Source organism: Cibotium barometz, chromosome 21, assembly GCF_041138505.1.
Source record: "Cibotium barometz isolate CiBa-2024 chromosome 21, ASM4113850v1, whole genome shotgun sequence".
NCBI lineage: Eukaryota > Viridiplantae > Streptophyta > Polypodiopsida > Cyatheales > Cibotiaceae > Cibotium > Cibotium barometz.
The window spans coordinates 37,553,850-37,575,752 of record NC_141066.1 but is presented as its reverse complement, the minus strand read 5'-3'; positions in this window follow the sequence as shown (position 1 = coordinate 37,575,752).

The following is a 21,903-nucleotide window of genomic DNA, read 5'->3' as shown; positions in this document are numbered from 1 at the left end:
TTTATATAGCTGCATTTTCAAAAATGGGAATTAAGCACAATGCGATAGCTCAAATTTACGCCTTTAAGCAAAAAGATCAAGAATTTGTATGAGATTGCGCAAATAGGCTAAAGCAGTACATCAATCGATGCCCTGACGATGAGAAGCCAAGCCAAGGAAGATTAATTTCTATCTTCCTGGAAGGCTTACGAAACAAGATGCTTCACGCTCACTTGTACGCAAAGAAGCATGTCATCTTCAATGAGTGTTGCATGGATGCCATGGATTATGATGATAACTTTGACATGACTGGCATGGGAAACCAAGATAGTCATTCGGATGATAAACATAGCTCTGGGAAGGGCTCTGACTCTAGTGTGCCATTAGTTAATCCAGATCAGATTGCCGAGATAATCTTGAAAAAGATGGGGCAATACTACAGACCTTCCTACCGACCCCAACCATCATACATGCATACTGTACCTACAGGCCCCTACGTCTGTGGAGGATGTGGAGGTAGCCATAAAACCGAGCAGTGCCCAACCTTCTCACCATTGGTTGGAAATCAACAAACAAAGAAGTGGTGCCAGCTTTGTAAATGGTACTACACGCATGTGACGTCGGACTGCAATCACATTGCAAGGATACAAAGGGAACAAGCAAACAACTCTGCACCTAGATAGCAAGTTGTGAACCATGAGAGAACCTTAGTTGCTCAAGAGCAAGCACGGACGGTGCTAGGAGCTCAACCTCCTCCACATGGCACAACTTCCTTTAGATATGTGAAATATGAGAATCCTGAATTAGGAATGGAGATGGTTAGCTCTCAACCATACTACATTGAAGTGGAGCATCTTCTTGTCGAACCCTACTTTGAGAACCCAATCGGACCAAGCCTAGTTCATGACTTTAATGGAGACCCAAGCTCTTTGATGCTTATAGGATCTCAGCCAACCAAGACTCAAGGTTATCCAGAACCATATCCTGCAAAGAGACTATACCCCACGCAACAAACAGGACCATGCTACGAATGTGGTGGACCACATTGGGCGAGAGAATGTCTAAACAAGAAACGACCCCTCTTAGCTAACATAGGCACAACATCTACGTTTCCACCTATAGAGAGGTTTTGCCAAGGGTGTAGCATTGACCATCTACCAAAGGATTGCTTGTTGAAGCCTGCGGATCTGGTAGCACAAAAAGCTAAAGCACCCCTCAACTATGTTGAAGTGATTCCATCACCCACGACATCTGAGGAGGAGAACGAACTAGTGTCGCTAAGAGTAGTGACTAGAGCCTAAGCGCAAAAGAATGTCAAAGAGGTTGTTGAGAAACCCTCTGAGATTAAGGTTCTATCCAAAGATGGAAAAGAGAGAAAGAAATCAACTCGACGTAAACCACGCAGCAAGGGGAGTAAGAAGTCGAAGGAGCAGAAGAGCTCTGATGGAGGAAATTCTATCCCAAAAGAGCTAGAAGGAATGTTGAAAACAAAACAAATAGGAGAGAAAACTCAAAATGAGCAAAAGGGAAAAGCATCTGAGTTTGAGGAAAGCTCAGGAGGATCAATCCTTGTGGACAAGGTGTACGAGCCTGTAGATGCAGCGCTTCAAGCGTATAATAGTAGGATCACAGCTCTGACCGAGCTGCCTAAGAAGCTGCAAGAATATCCCAACCCTCGTGAAGAGACAATCAACTTGGTTATCCATAAGCAGTTGATTAGGGATACTCAGACTCTAATAGACGGCCCACCACCTATGTACGCAAGAGGACCTGCTTCTCTGAAGCCTAACTTAGAGACGATACCAGAAGCCACGCCAAGCATGGAAAAGGGAAGTGAAGTTGTATCTCTACATTTTCCAAAAATGCCTGAAGAAGATGATTTACCTCATACCAATGCAGACGAGTCAAAACCATTGACTACCGTGGATTTTGGAGATGAAATTCCTGAAATAGAGGAAGCAGTAGCAAGGGAGATGTGGGAAGCGGTGCAAAAACAAGTTGAGGATCTAGCATCTTCTGACAAGTCACCACCGTTATCTATAGTAGAATTCTCGAATCAAAGGGTTCAAGAATTAGATGCTTCATCTCTACAAGATGATGCTCAGACTGTTGTCTCAGCTCGGAGCAACAAGCTCACATGCAAGACACTGCCCTCATATTTAGGACTATACAAAGCACATAGCCAAATCATGCAAGTACCATCAATGACACGACAACCTCATCAGGAATGAGACATAGGGAGTTTACAAGCTTTAATGTCGGCACCAGTTATGTGTACCATTCCACTCTCGCAGAGTTCTTAAAGCTTAGGCCAAGATTGTGGGGAGAAGTGGCTACACAATTAACTGAGCAAGGATTATGGAACCAGAACATCTAGGTTAAGGAGTTGTTGAAGGCAAAGGCTTCGGGGCTAATGCTTAAGCAAACAATTCCGGTTCCTGTGAACAAAGTTGGCAAGCATTGTGAAGACGATGAAGGAAATACTACGCTTCCTGTGGAGATCAACAAGATTGAATCTATAGCTATTCTAGATAGCGGAGCAGGGGTGAGTATAGCAACAAAAACTGTATGGGAAATGTGGGGAAGACCTGCAATTAGAAGTACAAGGATGAGTTTGCAATTGGTAGACGGAAATCTAGAGAGTCCCATAGGATTGCTTGAGAACGTTATAGTCAAGTCATGTGGCATTGAGTACGGACATACCTTTGCTATTGTAGACTTTGGCAAGAACACAAATTACGAAGTGATCCTAGGAAGGCCATTCATGTGCCAATTCAAAATGATTCAAGACTGGGGTTACAATTACTTGTACCTCAGACATGAGAATGTAACCACGAGGGTGAATCTGAAAAACCATGCTTATCGAGATGTGACACACTCTCCTGTGGATGAGTTTGATTTCGCTTCTTCAGAAGCATCGGGAGCAACTATGTCTGAAGGAAGAGCTGATCTATGGATCTGTGGAGCATCTTGTCGAGACTTGCAACCTGGAAATGTTACCATAGACAGAATTGTGATGGATGAGGCATATATCCCAATACCTTTTTCTGAGAACTTGATAGATCCCTTAGAATGGAACCATGTTTTAGCTACCATAAACACTTGTGCATTGCCAAGGCAAACACAGTTCTGTGATCCAGAAGGGTATGACATTATTCCCGTAAGAATGCTAAGACTGATCTATGCAGAGGAACCTCAAGAAGCCCCTAGGTATGAAGCACAAACAAATCATTATTGCTAGGAGATATGGTATCTGAATCAAGTGCTTCGGCACTCCCATCTTTTCAAAAGGTGGAAACCATCCCTACTGTGATAGAGACATCCTCAAAGGATCCAATGATTTGGGTGAATAATGACAATGACAATACTCAAGGATGGTATGTGCCAATATCTCTCTTATATGCACAAGGCTACGGAAGGGGGGAAGCACTTAGAATTCAAATCTAGTTACCTAAAGCAGCTCGCAAGCCAAGACCCAATGCTGCCACCAAGGAACATCCAAGGAATACAAAGCTGAAGAGGAGATTCACCAAAGCCAACAGTTTCACCTCCAACAAGACCACTCAACAACGGTGGATCCCAAAGAAGGTTCTGCAAGCACACAAGGCTACTACGAGGGTGCTACTACCTTGTGGCTACCAAAAAAGAATGCAAGAACTACTGCAGCAAAACATAATTATGTTCCTGAATCTACTCAAGAACAAAAGCAGTCAATACCACCTCACTTACAAAAACCAAATCAATACTAGAAACCACGCCTTACCAAGCCTGAAAGAGTCCAGGTGGAAACACAAGCTGACGCGTCAATCGGACATCATCAGAAGGTCTCGAACAGGAAGGGATACTCCAAACTGACATGGAAAGAAAAAGGCAAGTTGGTACCTTTACCCACTTCTATCTCAGAGGCAACACATCAGAAGGAGGATATTGCAACCGAATCAAGTTCAGAGTCTATTCCTCAAAACACAAGCAATGTCAAAGTTTGTCTTACAAAGTAGACTCCCTGACTATCAAGGAAAGAGCGTTCTTCCTACAACTCCAACTATTTGGAATGTCGTCGGCATTCTACTCTTTCCCTAATCAAATTCCACCCCCTAGCAGTTGTACTCTCTTAATAAGAACTAGACGCCAGGGTAATTTTTCCCATTGGGGTTTTCCCCTCGGCCAAATCCGGTGTTTAGCACCAATGTTTTTTATTTTTTTGTCCTTTTAATTTTCTTTATGTTTAGTTTGTTTTGTCGGAATAAAACAGATACAAGCAACAAACTACATCTTCCGCTTCAGTACCGCAACTGACAGTCATACAATCAAGTGCAAACAATTCTTCACCAACCAGCGCTTTAACAGAAACAGGTAAACTCATGCCAATCTCTAGTGTTTTCTGTATTTTTCTTGTTGCTTGATTGTTTATAAAATTCACTTTACTAAGCATGGCAATATGCATCTCCTTTGGTCTAGAGTAGGGATAGCATTTTAGTAGCTTTAGACTTGATAGTGTAAGTTTGACCATAATTGTTTTTACCTGTTTAGCAATACAAAGTAATTAATGTTTTGTGCTAAAGGTAGAGTTCCAGACCTAGGATAAAGAGACTAAATTAATCATAGGACCGTCAGTGGATATCTTGCCCTTACTAGGACATTGCTTAGGGACAATCTAATAAACCTTCCATAACAAAAATTGGCATGACAAAAATAAAAGAAAAGTGTATATGTTTGTGGCCTATTGCCTTGTTATTCATGGTAGGCGAGGGAGGTCTATACCTTTCCCAGACCAATGCCTTGTGTAGCAAGGAATAGCCATACCACCGCGGGTGCGCAAACATACTCTTGAAGAAAGCCCTGTCCAAAAAGAAAGAAAGAAAGAAAGAAAGAAAAAAGAAAAAAGAAAAAAAAGGACAGAAAGGCACCAAGAGAAATGCTTGTCTAACCCAAGATGGTCGCCGTTGTGCTTAAAATAATAAACCTTAACACTAAGCAATATCAAGAGTCTACCAATACATAATTATGTTAGATTTATTAGTGTTAAACCGACATCTTTGACTTAGCATAGGCTAGGTATACTACTTGATACTCCCTCGATTAACTGTTGTCTTTTGCCTTCTAGGAAAAGAACAATACATTTGGCATAAAACAGCTGTAGGTAGTAATTATTAAGGCTTGAACTAACCTACTGCTTCAATATTTCCTTCCTCTAGCTAATTGGACGTTTATTACCATGTCTTATTCAGTAAAATTGCTTGTTTTGTTATTGTCTATCAACTTTTGCTTTCAAAAAAAAAAGGAACACACAAACTACCTATCATTTTGCTTGCAGGTACACACTGGAGATGCTACTCTTCCTTGGCATCTACGTGCTCGAGGACGTGCGCAAAATAGGAAGGGGGGAGTGTTGCGTGACGAGTGGTGATCAATGCAAGGATGCAACACAAAGATGGAAGCAGGAAAACTATGAGATCCCTGTCCCCAAACTGCAATGGATTCGGGGTACTAGCAGCGGAAGTAGCACTTCTTGTGCAGGGCAGGGTCCCACACTCGGGGCCTCGTCCACCACGGATATCCGGACAAGAGACTAATCCGTCGGTTTTTCCAAAACCAAACCCGGAAAAACTTCCCTTACCCGGAAAGCACGGGCGATTCCACCAGGATAACTTTTTACTCTAACGTAGTCAAGATCATTACTGATCACGCTGATCCGACTGCACCTATAAAGATACTTGGTTGGATCAAGGAAGAAACTTGCACTTGGATCATTGGGATCAACGCTTTTTTTCCCATCAAGAGGCACAGCCGTTGATTCCTATCCATAGAACAATTACTATCCGGGATTTACTTTATCTATCGTAATAACAGAAATTGAGTCTCGATTTATGGATCCATCAGTCCAGCCTAACCCCATCCGCTCCCATGGGTTAGCCAACCGCCCAACAACTGTAGTGATGAGATCCAATTTAGAATTTGGTTAGGTTTTGTCCCAGGTACCAAGGAAAAGAGTTCCAAGGCCCCCTAGCCGGAAGTTCATGCAAACATAAAACTAGTCACACCACTTACACACCCAATATGAAATTGCCTTTTTCTCAGCATCAACTAGCTTTAAAACAATCCTTTAATAAAACCATTATGTCACTGATGACAATCCTCAAAGTCTCTGGTTGAATCCTTATTTCTAGTCATTCTTTCATCGGTGTACTTATGGCATCATTGGCAACCAGAACGCTCACCACCTGTTCTCTCAGGGGCCTTTTCCATATTTCCTAGCTCATAGTAACCGGCAATATATTCATATAACAGAATGGAATCTCTGTGGAAGATCAGCAAGATCAACCCACAGATCCATATAAAAGAGCCATGGACTCATCCGTTGAGGACCAGCAAGGTCAATCAACCAGATCCATGCCCGGTTTCAAAAAACAACTCTTATTCCTTGTTCCAATATCTTCCACGATGCACGTGTGGGTATCTTCGACGACCCAGAGCCCGAGCACCGTATGGTCAGTACCCTCTAGGATCCTTCGCAGGTGACCTAGCGCTTCACTCATAGGCCGCTTCTTTGGTCCCTCATCCATCGTACCGGAAGCTCACCATTTAAATCGAACCGAGGCTGGCCAAGACCTCGGCCGACCTTGCTACGCGAGACGTCCTCCATTGACTCTCCGTCAGCAGTTGCAACTTTATCAGTTAGGTCTCCATGACCTTAATTCATAAGACGGTCAAAATGCTTCCCCAGCATTCTTGACATAAAACAGTCATTTTACAAACAGTCACAAAATACAATTTCTAAATCAAACTCTCATCTTTCCACATTATCACTCAAAGTCCACATTACTTATTTCACATTCCATTCAATGTGTACTCATTCTCATCCATTTCCTCATATCGACGACACATTAATTCACATACACATTCACATCCATACATCCATACATCCATACACATTCACATTCACATTTACATCCATACATCCACATCTACATGCATACATCCATTTTCACATCCTCATTTATACATCCACATCCCATATCCACATTCATACATACACATCCATACATCCACATCCACATCCACATTCACATTCATACATCCACATCCACATTCCCATTCACATCTATACATCCACATCTACATCCACATACATACATACATCCACATCCGTATCTATATCCATACATCCACATTCACATTCACATTCACATCCATATATCCACATCTACATGCATACATCCATTATCACGTCCTCATTCATATATCCACATCCACATACATACATACATCCACATCCCCATCCCCATTCACATCTATACATTCACATCTACATCCACATACATACATACATCCACATCCGCATTCCCATTCACATCTATACATCCACACACATACATACATCCACATCTACATCCACATTCACATCTACGCATATACATCTTCATGCATACATCCATTTTCACATTCATACATCCACACTCCCTATCCACATTCACACATCCACATACATACATCCATTTTCACATTCCCATTCATATAACCCCATATGCCTTCACATCTAATCTTTTACATCACATCCATTCTCGCCCTATCACAACCCATATACATCTTATCCTATCACATACACTTCTTACCCCATCTCATACACATCTTATCACATCTTAATTCATCTTATCACCTGCTAACTTATTTCATAAGCATCTTATCACCTCTTATCACATCTTATACACCTCTTATCACATCCTATCACATCTCATATCTATTTATAGAATACAAGAGAGTTCTTATATTTGATATAAGATTTCTTTACACATTTATTTATGCATAAATTTCATTTAAGGAGATTAATACTTTCGAAGTAAAAATCAATCTTTTATGCATCTTCCTATGCATAAATTCATTTTAAATGAAAATGACACTTTTGAATTAAAATTCAATCTTTTATGCATCTTCCTATGCATAAATTCAATTTAGATGAGAATGACACTTTTGAATCAATCTTTTATGCATCTTCCTATGCATAAATTCAATTTGGTAGGAATTACACTTTTAGAATAAAAGAATTTCTCTTATGCATCTAAGTTATGCATAAAATCCATTTATGATGAAAATCACACTTTTAGTATAAAAAGAATATCTTTTATGCATACTTCTATGCATGAAATCCAAATATGATAAAAGTAACACTTTTATAATAAAATAATCAACTCTTATGCATACTTCTATGCATGAAATTCAATTGTGATAAAAGTAACACTTTTATAATAAAATAATCAACTCTTATGCATACCTCTATGCATGAAATCCAAATATGATAAAAGTAACACTTTTATAATAAAATAATCAACTTTTATGCATACCTCTATGCATGAAATTCAAATATGATAAAAGTAACACGTTTGTAATAAAATAATCAACTCTTATGCATACTTCTATGCATGAAATTCAATTGTGATAAAGTAACACTTTTATAATAAAATAATCAACTCTTATGCATACCTCTATGCATGAAATCTAAATGTGATAAAAGTAACACTTTTATAATAAAATAATCAACTCTTATGCATACTTCTATGCATGAAATTCAATTGTGATAAAAGTAACACTTTTATAATAAAATAATCAACTCTTATGCATACCTCTATGCATGAAATCCAAATATGATAAAAGTAACACTTTTATAATAAAATAATCAACTCTTATGCATACTTCTATGCATGAAATTCAATTGTGATAAAAGTAACACTTTTATAATAAAATAATCAACTTTTATGCATACCTCTATGCATGAAATTCAAATATGATAAAAGTAACACTTTTATAATAAAATAATCATCTTTTATGCCTACCTCTATGCATGAAATTCAATTATGCTAAAAGTAACACTTTTATAATAAAATATTCATCTTTTATGTATGCCTCTATGCATGAAATTCAATTATGCTAGAAGTAACTCTTTTATAATTAAAAAAAGATAAATTTTCTTTTACTAATTTCTAAAATTTTTTCCATAACCTCCTTTGTATGGTTGACCATTTTTTAATTTTCTATATCCTTAAAACTAATTAAAAGTACACCAATATTGAAATTATCCTAAAGTAAACATTATTTTTCACTTAATTGAGATAAACATTATAAAAATTTGACATTAATCACCTAGGATAGAGAATGGTTGGTTTTGTTAAAGAAGAGAGGGGAATGCCTTTTGTAATGAGGCCTAATATTATAGAGAAGACATAAAGCATAAAAACCATTTTAAAACCATAAAAATCCATAAAATAATTGAAAGAAAGAAGAACCACCAACTTACTAATGACTTTGATAGCTTTCCTTTGGCTTGATGGTTTGAGGGTTCAACTCTTGTTTGAACAATAGTGGCCACCAATCTTTGGAAGAGGGAAATGTCAAAAACTAATGAATTATTAACAAATTCATAGTTCTTGGCTTGGGTGGAGTAGAGTAACAATGCATTAGACATTGTTGAGTTTTAACAAAGGGGAAGGCCTCTGTTTATAGGAAAAAGTGAGCTCCTAACCAAACAAACTGATTCTAGAATTTTTCAACTCAGTTTGGTCAATTTTTGACCATTTTTAGGTCAGTTGAGCTAACTTTTTGCAACTAGACTTGAATTAGAGAGAGGAGAGATAAAATATCTCATTTTTTATGAGTTTAAAACTCATTCAAGCATGTGAAATATGCACCTCCTTTAATGGACTCCCCTTCCTTACATATGTGTCAAAATGGAATCATTATATCCAAAATATCTCATATTTTTAATATTGCTCATAGTTTTTTACTAATAAACCTTGTACATTTTCAACTCTTCATCTTATGTGAGCATTTAGTCATTTTTGGATACCCAAAATATCTCATATTTTTAATATTGCTCATAGTTTTTTACTAATAAACCTTGTACATTTTTAACTCTTCATCTTATGTGAGCATTTACTCATTTTTGGATACCCAAAATATCTCATATTTTTAATATTGCTCATAGTTTTTTACTAATAAATCTTGTACATTTTCAACTCTTCATCTTATGTGAGCATTTACTCATTTTTGGGTATCTTCTTTTACAAATTGGATTTATCTCCTCCCTACACATGGATTGATGCTATTGAACCATAGGAACCTTAATTGGACCATAATCCAAAAATTTCTAAAAGTCTAGACTCTTAGGCTAAGGTCCTTTATACCCATTTCCAATAAATTTCAATTGCACATTGGAAAGTTCTTTTTGAATTTTTGTTTCAGGGGAATTTATTTTAATTATAAATTTTTCTATCTAAAAATATTCAAAATCTGAATATTCTCTCTCTAGAATATTTTCTCTCTCTATGTCAAAATAGGCAGAGACAAGATCTTTTATATTTCTGAAGAGGGGATTGATTACAGGGGAAGATGCTGGACATCTTGAGAGGCTAGGGAGGAATCTTACATTCTCTCCCACTTGAAAAACGTGCCCTCATCTCGCAAATTGGGGTAATTTCGCAAGATACACGAATATAAGACTGAGAGAAATTTTTTAATTAAGATTAACCACCAAGAAAAGTCTCAAAGAGAGTAAGGATCAAGACAAGAACAAGATTTAAACTTTATTCATTCTTGGAACATATACAGTAAGGATAGAAGAATTCTTTACACTTCCATAAGCCCGTCCATCATATGATCACAAAAGCAGCACTCACAAGCTGCGCACATATAAGGTAACTCATCTATGAGAATAATGCTGTTGGTTATTGCCGCACCTATCTCAGTGGTATGAGGTGATCTAACAAAAGGACCTCTGAGAGGCAAGCCAAAAACGGGGTAAAGGCATATCTTCTGATGAGGAAGAAAACATGCCAGTAAGAAGACCCGCTCAGAAAACCCAAGATGTCTTGATCTCATGACGCAGTAGTATCGGGGACCCAAACCCAAGATGTCTTGATCTCATGACGTAGTAGTATCGGGGACCCAAACCCAAGGCTTCAATAACCATGGCCAAGCGGACATTGTTACGAAAGTGCTGCTGACCCTAGGGTGTTACCCTAGTTATGTCTTGATAGGTCCGCCATTTGGTCTGATAACTAGGGTGTTACCCTAGTTATGTCTTGATAGGTCCGCCATTTGGTCTGAGCTACAGAAGTTCCCAAGTGAGGAAAAACTGAGCGCTCATACTGTTCTATAAAATCCTTCTTCACAGACTCGCTTGCGTCTTGAAGGTGAGAAATCATCATGGATAAAACTAATTCCTGTTGCCAAGCCATGAAGGAGATTAAGAAGAAGGGAGATCGATGGAAGTAAGATTACTGTGAGCGATAAGTAAAAGTTACGACTTATATAAAGGAAGGAGCTAGCATAACCTAGAAGCCAACGGTATCTTGCCACTGAAGTTTTACCGTCTTTCCATGATTTGGTTTTGGCACATATTTCTATAGGAGGCATTAAGAACTTTGAGATGAGGAGATAAAAGAAGTTCGTAGGCTAAGTCACCTACTTTCTTTGGTCCACAATATCTGGGGGATAACTACTTATACTTCCCTAGAGATAAAGAAATTCTTTTGGTCCGTATTCAAATGAAGACCATAATTGCTTCTTTGAATTCTCTGACTGTCCTCTTCTTATCTGTATATTGTTTCTGTCGATCCTGGGCAGCGTTTATATCTTTATGAATTGCTTGCATCTATTGCTCTAAGTCGCCAAGCATTTGAATGGTCATCTCGACCCTAATCAATGGGTTGGACCTAGTTTAAGCAATCTTGTCCGAGACGGACCTAGTTTAAGCAATCTTGTCCGGACGGACCCTGATTAGATTGGTATGAAGGAATTGGTCTTTGAATTTGGGTTCTAGACTTCCCTGTGCCCTTTTCATGGTAGGAGTCGGGCAGTCTTTTAACTGATGACCAAAACCTTGGCATCCAAAACACCGGTTCTCACTTCTGAACTCATTGTTCTGAATCCTTAAAACAGGTGGGCTCCTGATAAGGTATTCTGGGGAAATTGTCTTCCCTTTTTAAACAAAATCTTTCTTTTATTTTAGAGAGGGAATAATTTTAAGATCAGAAAGGGAGATTCTTACTCCTGTATACCTCGAAGGTTGGGGGAGGAATCTTACAAACTTCTACCCCACTTAAAAAGGTGCAAGATGTCCTCATCTCGCAAAGTAGAGGACAACTCTTTTTCTTAAGATCCAATTTATTCTGGGTTCTTTAGATTCTGGTCAACCTAACAAAATACTGGGATAATATTCCTTATATAGAACTCATCATTAAATAATAATTCATTTAGATCATATCATTCCTACGATAATGGTCCATTAGACCAAAAAATTTCCTTCTGAACATTCCTCCACGGGAATTTCAGTTAAGTAAGTTATCAATTTGTCATCCCTTAACTTGATCTACCGTGACAAGTGTTAACAGTAGCAATTTGACAGCACAATCCACTAACCTTATAGTGATTTGCTGAAATCATTATCATCATTCTAGTTATGAGTATCATCACAGGGACTCGTCCCATTCATCCTCATTGTGGTTTCGCTCAGGTTATTATATTTCAACTAAATTTCAGAAATCATCATTTTTCAATCAGAATCCAAATCAATTCATCAATTCTCAACCAGAATTAAAAATCATATCAACCACATTCAAAATCATCATCTGGATAGCATTAACGCTTATAATTTCAAGTCTTACATTTACTCGTATATACTGTCAGTAAAGAGTTGCAGTTATAACTCTTGGTATATACGAGTAGTCATGATACTTGGAACTATAAGATAGATACCAGCATGTCTAGGCCTCAAGCAAGTTAGGGTTTCATACAATTGCGGTACTTCCATCTGAAAACCCAATTACTAAATTACAAATTTTTCAGTTTGAATATCAAATTGTATGAATTATATCACACAATTACAACCTTTTTGTGTTTCTTGATAAATTTTTGATATATTTGGCTTCTCAGTTGATCTTTATTAGCCAATTGCTCTGATGATTGTATCCTGTGACGTCAAAATACTCTTCCAAGGCTTCCACCCATTTCTCCACAGCCTCGCCCAGGTTCTCCCCTTCTCCTTTGAAGGGTCCTGGCTGAGCCCTATGAAGAGCCTTGCGAACATCAAGGTCAAGCTCGTCATCTTCAGAGACAGGGTCTGGCTGATGACCACGGTTTCCTCGTCTCATGATTCTGTCAAAATTTATATATTATTAAATTTTTATTTTGATATTATTCATGAGATCCTAAGACTTAAGAGTTCGGAAAACAATTTCTTATACAAGACAAGATCTTAATGGAGATCTATGACATATGTCCGATAACAGATTTTTTTTCTTTTTTTTTCTTTATCAGCAGCAGCAGCAGATCGTCCGCCATAAACAACAACAGGAATTTTTTTCACCGAAAAACGTTTCTTTATTTATATAAAAGTTGCAATATATACATAGAGCAACTCGGCTCTGAGTTCAAAATCTCCTCGGAAGACATATAAGAGGACCGTACTGGGTGGGCCATAGTCATGCCCTGTTACATAAGTTCTCTAACTGTGAAGGGGGCTATTATTTTCTCCTTAGGGATAAATCGACTAAGGAGTCTATAAATTCGACATGAAAGTCTGAAATTTTGAGGCGTCGAATGATATAGAATGACACCACACACCATTTTCAGCTTTAACAGGATCATAGTCAATGAGAGATTCTGCCACAGCATTGTACGACGGTCGCAAGGGGCGTGGACATATTGCCTTACAAACCAGTTATGCTGTATTCTCTCCGCTGGGGTAGGAAAATATAAATCCGTGAAATGGCGTGTGAGTGTTGCTCGACTTGTTTGAGTTAAAGCGGAAGAGATGAGATGTTCGAAGGCGAACGCAGTCATATCTTGAGACTGGGTGAGGTCGGGAATACCAGATAAGTAGGGAACTTCCATCTAAAAAAAATTCTTTGATTAAAAATTCTTCATTAAAGAGGCTTACGGAATGAAAATACATTATGAAAAATGCTTTTTCTGAATTTTTATTATCAATTTATGATAGGAATTTGTTTATCGTATTAGTTTTAAACCAGCTCTGATACTAACTATGAGATCCTTGTCCCCACCGCGCAACGGATTCGGGGTACTAGCAGCGGAAGTAGCACTTCTTACGCGGGGCAGGGTCCCACACTTGGGGCCTCGTCCATGGATATTCGGACAAGAGACTAATCCATCGGTTTTTCCAAAACCGAACCCGGAAAAACTTCCCTTACCCAGAAAGCACGGGCGATTCCACCAGGATAACTTTTTACTCTAACATAGTCAAGATCATTACTGATCACGCTGATCCGACTGCACCTATAAAGATACTCGGTCGGATCAAGGAAAAAACTTGCACTTGGATCATTGGGATCAACGCTTTTTTCCCCATCAAGAGGCACAGCCGTTGATTCCTATCCATAGAATAATTACTATCTGGGATTTACTTTATCTATCGTAATAACGAAAAATTGAGTCTCGATTTACGGATCCATCAGTCCAGCCTAACCCCATCCGATCCCATGGGTTAGCCAACCTCCCAACCACTATAGTGATGGGATCCAATTCCATTCTTGCCCTATCACAACCCATATACATCTTATCCTATCACATACACTTCTTACCTCATCTCATACACATCTTATCACATCTTAATTCATCTTATCACTTGCTAACTTATTTCATAAGCATCTTATCACCTCTTATCACATCTTATACACCTCTTATCACATCCTATCACATCTCATATCTATTTATAGAATACAAGAGAATTCTTATATTTGATATAAGATTTCTTTACACATTTATTTATGCATAAATTTCATTTAAGGAGATTAATACTTTCAAAGTAAAAATCAATCTTTTATGCATCTTCCTATGCATAAATTCATTTTAAATGAAAATAACACTTTTGAATTAAAATTCAATCTTTTATGCATCTTCCTATGCATAAATTCAATTTAGATGAGAATGACACTTTTGAATCAATCTTTTATGCATCTTCCTATGCATAAATTCAATTTGGTAGGAATTACACTTTTAGAATAAAAGAATTTCTCTTATGCATCTAAGTTATGCATAAAATCCATTTATGATGAAAATCACACTTTTAGTATAAAAAGAATATCTTTTATGCATACTTTTATGCAGGAAATCCAAATATGATAAAAGTAACACTTTTATAATAAAATAATCAACTCTTATGCATACTTCTATGCATGAAATTCAATTGTGATAAAAGTAACACTTTTATAATAAAATAATCAACTCTTATGCATACCTCTATGCATTAAATCCAAATATGATAAAAGTAACACTTTTATAATAAAATAATCAACTTTTATGCATACCTCTATGCATGAAATTCAAATATGATAAAAGTAACACGTTTGTAATAATAATCAACTCTTATGCATACTTCTATGCATGAAATTCAATTGTGATAAAGTAACACTTTTATAATAAAGAAAGATGAATTTTCTTTTACTAATTTCTAAAAATTTCGCCATAACCTCCTTTGTATGGCTGACCATTTTTCAATTTTCTACATCTTTAAAACTAATTAAAAGTACACCAATATTGAAATTATCCTAAAGTAAATATTTTTTTCACTTAATTGAGATAAACATTATAAAAATTTGACATTAATCACTTAACCAATATTGAAATTATCCTAAAGTAAACATTTTTTTTTCACTTAATTGAGATAAACATTATAAAAATTTGACATTAATCACTTAACCATTCACCTAAGATAGAGAATGGTTGGTTTTGTTAGAGAAGAGAGGGGAATGCCTTTTGTAATGAGGCCTAACATTATAGAGAGGACATAAAGCATAAAAACCATTTTAAAACCATAAAAATCCATAAAATAATTGAAAGAAAAAAGAACCACCAACTTACTAATGACTTTGATAGCTTTCCTTTGGCTTGATGGTTTGAGGGTTCAACTCTTGTTTGAACAAGAGTGGCCACCAATCTTTGGAAGAGGGAAATGTCAAAAACTAATGAATTATCAACAAATTCATAGTTCTTGGCTTGGATGGAGTAGAGTAACAATGCATTAGACATTGCTGAGTTTTAACAAAGGGGAAGGCCTCTATTTATAGGCAAAAGTGAGCTCCTAACCAAACAAACTGATTCTAGAATTTTCCAACTCAGTTTGGGTAATTTTTGACCATTTTTAGGTCAGTTGAGCTAATTTTTTGCAACTAGACTTGAATTAGGAGAGAGGAGAGATGAAATATCTCAATTTTTATGAGTTTAAAACTCATTCAAGCATGTGAAATATGCACCTCCTTTAATGGACTCCCCTTCCTTACATATGTGTCAAAATGGAATCATTATACCCAAAATATCTCATATTTTTAATATTGCTCATAGTTTTTTACTAATAAACCTTGTACATTTTCAACTCTTCATCTTATGTGAGCATTTACTCATTTTTGGATACCCGAAATATCTCATATTTTTAATAGTGCTCATAGTTTTTTACTAATAAATCTTGTACATTTTCAACTCTTCATCTTATGTGAGCATTTACTCATTTTTGGGTATCTTCTTTTACAAATTGGATTTATCTCCTCCCTATACATGGATTGATGATCCAAAAATTTCTGAAAATCTAGACCCTTAGGCTAAGGTCCTTTATACCCATTCCAATAAATTCCAATTGCACATTGGAAAGTTCTTTTTGAATTTCTATTTTAGGGGAATTTATTTTAATAATATGAGAAAATTTTCTATCTAAAAATATTCAAAATCTGAATATTCTCTCTCTAGAATATTTTCTCTCTCTATGTCAAAATAGGCAGAGACAAGATCTTTTATATTTCTGAAAAGGGGATTGATTACAGGGGAAGATGCTGGACATCTTGAGAGGCTGGGGAGGAATATTACAAAAACAAGAGACTTGACATTCTTATTTAGGGCTCTTGTAAAGAGTTCCAAGTTGTAGAAGTGGGCTTGAGAATAATCCCACATGGGAAGTTTTGGGAGTTTTAGGAGTTTTAGTATAAAAAGTGGCTCATTTGAGAGCTTAGGGACACATTGGGCTAAACTTATGCTTGAGCTCTCTTGAGACTAGCTCTCCCTCTTGTTCATAGAGGTGCAAGCTCTTCTCTCTCCCCTTCTACACTATTGTATGAGCAATGCTCTTCTAATTCAATGCAATGAGATGATGTTTTTCTCTCTTCTCATTTCTATTCTCTAGTGTGCATGCTTCTTTGTTGATGCTTGTGGATTCTCTATTAGGCTTTGTGTGGTAGTGGATTCAAGCTTAAGCTTCTCCATAGCTTGTAGCTTATCCATGGGCAAGGTAATGCTTGAGTAGTGAATGAGAATGCATATTTCTTTCAAGTTCCATTAAGCTTCAAGGTTTGTGTGCATGCTAGGGAAGTAAGTGCTTGAGAATGAAGGATGCTTTGAGCTTGTGTATGCATTAGCTTAGCTTTCTTCTTGTATTGGATGCATGAATGAGTGGGATGATGAGTGAATGAGCTATGGCAAGATTGAGCTTGTGAGTAAAGTCTATGTCAAGGTAGTGGTGTTCATAGTATTCTCTCCTGAAAGGGATAAGCTTTTGTGCACCGGTACGGGTTGAATCCCTAGCTCCGAAAGGGATGCAAATCCCATTGGATTGAGCTACACACGGATCATACAACTCATGCTACAAGTGAGAGAGTCTTCCGTCTCTCCACATAGGTATGAACATTATCCTTGGGATAAAGACCCTATACCCAATGTGAGTTCTTGTGATAATTTCTTCTTCTATCACTTTTGTGTGTGAAATTGCTTGCATATTAGTATGGCACTGAGGATCCAAATTGCATAGCAATATAATACTAGGGGCATTTATCTTCAAAAGCAATCGATGGGGAGGATAACCACCACCCAAATTTAAATTATTTAGGTACTCAACTATATACAAAAGATTGTTATGTGTAGAATAAGCCATGAATCAGCACTCAGGTACTCCCTTTCTTCTCTAACCATTACACTCAAGGCAAGATTGTTGATCTCATTAACCTCTTGTCTTCAGGGTGCAAGGACAACGCAGTCTTTGAAGAACCTTGCATAATCTTACATTCTTTCTTGCATAATCTTACACTCTTTCTTGCATAATCTTACACTCTTTGAAGATCTCTATAAACTCATTCAAGCAAGCTGTAGTACATATCTTCCATCAAGCAGCATTTGTTGTGGAATAACCACCATACCTTCATTATTTGGGCTGTCTATTTGTACCATTTTCAATTTCTAGAATCCATTTACTGAATTCTTGTTCAATGCAATCAAAAGCACTCTGATAGATACACATCTTTTAGGTGAGCTTTAGAATATTAATGTATTTCCATATATATAAGCAGCATAGCATTGCATGTACTATATCCTTGAGTGATCCCTTAAGCACAACAAGCAAGATTTGCCTGAAGTTACCACCTAAGAGCATGATTTTTCTACCAAAAATCCTATCATTTTGCATTATGTCTTTAAGTGTCTTGTCCAGCACTTCAAATGCAAGATAATATGTCATAGGCATCTCATCCCAAATTATTAATTTAGCTAGTTATAGTTTATCTGCTAATGGGATATTCTCTTTAATAGTGCACGTGCTAGATAAATTTAAAGCCAATGGAATTTTGAAACATGAGTGAGGAGCAGGTCTATTTGATAGTAACAATGTAGCTATACCAGAAGATGTACATGTTAAAACAACATGATTCTCTCCATGTAGTCGAGATAGCAAGGCATTATAGGAGATAGGTTTTTCCACAACCACCAGGACCATTAGGGAAAAAACACCACCATTATTCCTAGAAATAGCCTCAAGAATACTATCACATGCCCTTTGTGGACAATTGTTAAGACTCCTTGCCATTGAAAGAGTGATATCAGCCTATTGTAGAGGCTCGAACATCATCTCTTCCATCAATAAACCATTGGTAACTATGGCAACACTAGATATATCAGTAAGGGGTATCCCTTCAAAATCATTAAGACGTTTTCCATGTTGGCGAAGAAGGTCTTGTAAGTGTAACAAAGCTTTATTTTTGTTAGAGTTTGGCAAGCGCTGATATTATTATAATCTTGACTATAAACCATGAAAGAAATCCTCAAAAAGTTCAACAAAAAATTTGTTCCCAAAGCTGACTAGGATATATAGGCTCACAAAACATTAAAATAACCACAAATAACTAACACAGTTGAGATCCTATTTTTTGGAATGTAGCCTCTTGAAGACATGTATACTACTCCTCATCACTCTCCAACAAACCTCTAGCTTCACATACTACCATGAAATTAGGATATAAATGTTAAGAATCCTAATATGGGATTGATCATAGTGCTAGACACAAGCATACTTTTACCAGAAATTACATTAAACCAAGGGTAACAAATTTGTACGGAATGGTTGGAGTGTCAAACCATCTCTGAATTGCAATCTGAAGTTATAGGGATATGTATCAGACACCTAATGGTTAATTTGACCCTCAATTGCACCAAAAAATAATGGTTAGTGCTGATTAATCACTGATTAGCAAATTAATTCTCTATTTTGTGTGCAAAAAATAGAGTATGCGAGGAGTCCAGATCTGAGGCCTTAGAGTTCAAATGAGCTCAAATCCTTTCAAGGCCATCAATAGCAATCAGTATAGTAGAGGATTAAGCTAAGAAACACAAGATTTGAATAAACATTGAATGCTTAATCTCTGTTTTACCAAAGTCACTTGCAAATTTGATGAAGAGCTTGGATCTCACTCTGTAGACTTGATCAAATCCAAATCTTCACCAGCTTGTAGAGCACCCTTGAAAACCCCTAGGGCCAAGAGGAATTAGAGCAATTTGATGTGGAGAAGAAGACATTTCATTTTTTCCCTCAGAAAAACGATGCCTACAGATTCGTGATTTTTGGGAGTTGTAGAAGGCGGTTTGACATTTTGATTGGATAGGCTGAAAGGTGGGCAAGGTAGCTATGCTTGCCTAGAAGCTTTTGCCCTAATATTTCTCCTAGAGGGAGATCAAGCCCCTCCAATGGTTGGGGGTGCAGAGAGCTAGTTGAAAAGAGGTAAAAATCTTAGTTATCTACTAATCCTAATCAGCCAGGTGATTAGCAAGATAATGGACTCACAAATTGATAGATTCTAGGCTAGGCTCTGATACCATGTTAAATTTGCAGCAATGTGATGAGCTATGGTGGATCAAATGCTTGAATCAACATCATTAACAAATTGATGGATTCTAGGCTAGGCTCTGATACCATGTTAAATTTGCAGCAATGTGATGAGCTATGGTGGATCAAATTCTAGAATCAACATCATTAACAAAGAGATTAGATAATAATTAAGAGGTGATTAGTGAGAAATTAACTAATAGCTTAATGTAAGAATGGGTAATCAAAAACCAGCAAATTCTCATTAGGCCAATGCCTCAATTTATAGAGTTTACATCCAAGCATCCAATCCCACTGATTTCTCCTTGATTCACTCCACCTCTTTTACTTGATTCTCTCCACCTCTTCTTAGAATATCTCCACACCTCCTAAATCTCCTCATGCTACCCTTTATTCTCTCCCAGTAGATACTTCTCACCTTTTCATAGCTTTTCTCACATTTACAGATTCTCTTTTATAGCCTCTTGCCAAGGGCTTGTTCCCGCACACACCCTATTCACTTGTATATTTCAACAGTGCCCCTATTTGTCCTCAACATTCAAGAAATTTTCAATTTTTGTGTTTTTTCTTCATGTTTGCATTTTCATTTAATAATTCAATTAATATCAATCCATTAGCTTAAACCATGCATTGTAGGTATCAATAAGTAGCTAGAGACTAGCTCTAGCTCCTTGTAAAAACAAAAATAGTAATTCAATTAATATCAATCCATTAGTTTAAACCGTGCATTGTAGGTATCAATAAGTAGCTAGAGACTAGCTCTAGCTCTAGCTCCTTGTAAAAACAAAAACAGTAAAAAACCCTTGGAAGGTGCCTGAATTAGCCTGCTGATTGGAGTATGCTTTTCTGAGAAGTGAACATCCGTGGGGCAAGTTTAGGAAACGCCCGTTCCAACTTTGGCACACCTATTCCTTCTGCCCCTGCAACCCAAATCTTGTAGATTTGCCGCCTGAATTTGGCAGGAGCATTAAAATTAGTTTAATTTCATTTAATTGGGCCTCATGTGCATTGAAGTGCATTTAAACTAGGAGAATTTGTTAGGAGCATTAAAATTAGTTTAATTTCATTTAATTGGACCTCATGTGCATTGAAGTGCATTTAAACTAGGAGAATTTTGTACTATTAGGTAGCTGTTAGACCTGTAAGCCAGTCAAATTTAAAAATTCCCTTCCTGATAGTGCCACAACCGTACGCTCTGAAGTGCACGTCGTTCCAAGTATTGCCACACCCGTTTGCTCCTCATCTTGGAGAGAACGCCCATTCGAGTTCCAATTTTGTAGCTTACCACGTTCATTCCATACAGTCCATAAACTTGCATGTCTATTCCTTCTCCTCTCTGAGAGCAAACGCCCGTGCCAATCTTGAAGCAAACGCCCATGGCATCAGCTTGCCATGCCCGTTCCAATTCATTTCATCTCAAATGTGTATTCCTTCCTACCTTGAAGCAAATGCCCATTCCATTTTGCAATCTCATTTTGAATGTCCGTTCCCTTCCTCACCTGTTTTTGCAAGGGCTCTGCACAGTACTTCTATATTCCCATGCACCTACGCTCAGGTAGGATGGTGAGAAATAACCCTGTCTTTGATGAAGTGATCTCTCTAGATGCCCCTTGCAAATCAGATCGAACCCAACCGTAAATACCGCATTGAGTCAAACGGTGCTCATCTTTGAAAGTACCACTGAGAGCGAGGACCTCCCCAGTAGTGGACGAGGGACTCCAGTCATCAAACCCAGACCCAGATACCAGACTAGAGAGCCAAACCAACAAGCAGTTCCATCTTCC